At 41.6% G+C, this 1,487-nt stretch overlaps 1 pseudogene; it reads right to left on the bottom strand.

Moving 5' to 3' along the window:
- On the bottom strand, nucleotides 1-639 carry LOC131383672 (glutathione S-transferase A4-like; annotated as a pseudogene).
- Between the last annotated feature and the right edge of the window lie 848 nt (nucleotides 640-1,487).

Here is a 1,487-nt window from a genome sequence, read left to right as displayed (position 1 = left end):
CTAGAACTGCAGAATGTTTCTAACTAGTTCAACATATTGGGTATCAGGGAGTGGCTTCCTCTGACTCCCAGGTTGCAGGAATTTCTTAATTCTGGGGATGCTGCCGATTCCTGTTTAAAATGCCTTCAAGAGAGAAGTCAGAAAGAACAGAAGCATTGAGCTCTTCTACCATTAGAACAGCTTCTAACAGTTGTATGCTGCCCCCCTGAATTTGTTGCCAGCAAGAAGATCCTCTCCATGGTCTTTCAAAATCTTTGCAAAGATGGCCAAGTACTGGGTTTTAGCTTTCTTCACGACTCAGCAAGGTTCTCCACTTTTTCCTCAGTGGGCCAGCGTCATCATCAGGTCCAGGGTGCCCTCAGCACACATGTTGATCCCGACTCTCTCCTTCAGGTCCTTCCCACAGACATTGTACTTAACAGCAAGGTAGCTGAGGATGGCTGTAGTCAGTGTCAGCATCATTCCATCAATTTCAACCAAAGGCACTTGGCCAAAATGCAGGCGTCTATCCTTCTTTTCATATTACCTTGTTTCTATAAATTATTCTTCAAACTCTATTCCAGCTGCAGCCAGCAGCCAGAGGACTGACTCCATCCTGCCCCTGACACGAAAGTAGTAGAGCTTGGGTTTGGCTGCCATGCCTCCTGGCTCAGGGTTTTCTCTTCAGCTATCTGGAAGCTCCAAGAATGTTTATTTTTAAAAAGAAAAGAAGCCAGGAGCGGTGGCTCATGCCTGTAATCGCAGCACTTTGGGAGGCTGAGGTGGGCGGATCATAACATCAGGAGTTTGAGACCAGCCTGGCCAATATAGTGAAACTTCTACTAAAAATACAAAAATGAGCTGGGCGTAGTGGCGGGTGCCTGTAATCCCAGCTACTCAGGAGGCTGAGGCAGGAGAATGGCGTGAACCTGGGAGGTGGAGGATGCAGTGAGCCAAGATGGTGCCACTGCACTCCAGCCTAGGTGACAGAGCGAGACTCCGTCTCAAAATAAATACATAAATAATAAAAAATAAAAAGAAAAGAAAAACCTTCTTTAATTGTGCTTTCGCTCCAATTATCACCCAATTAATTTATCTGTTTCCTGTACCAAGACTGTCTGTGCAGACTATATTTACTCACATCTTATTCTCTTTAAAATCAGGAAATATTTCAAACATACAGAAAATAATATCATGAACACTTGTGTATCTTCAACCCAACTCTTTGCCATCCTGGAATTTTGTGTTTATCATTCCTATGCAAATTTTTACTACACTTACTACTACATATGATTGTCAAACAACCTAAGATATTGTTACTACATGATTTTAAATTTTATATAAATGCCATCACACAATTTGTATCCTTCTGCAACGTGCTATTTTTTAATATTACATTTTTGAAATTTATCCCCATTAATACGTTTCTCAATGATTTTCACAGCTGTATAGTACTCTGTGAGCATAGTACAATGTATCCATTCCATTCTCTAGTGAATGAACATTTA

The sequence above is a fragment of the Hylobates moloch genome, unplaced genomic scaffold (assembly GCF_009828535.3).
Source record: "Hylobates moloch isolate HMO894 unplaced genomic scaffold, HMol_V3 SCAFFOLD_1, whole genome shotgun sequence".
Lineage (NCBI taxonomy): Eukaryota > Metazoa > Chordata > Mammalia > Primates > Hylobatidae > Hylobates > Hylobates moloch.
This window is presented reverse-complemented; position numbering and strand designations above follow the sequence as displayed.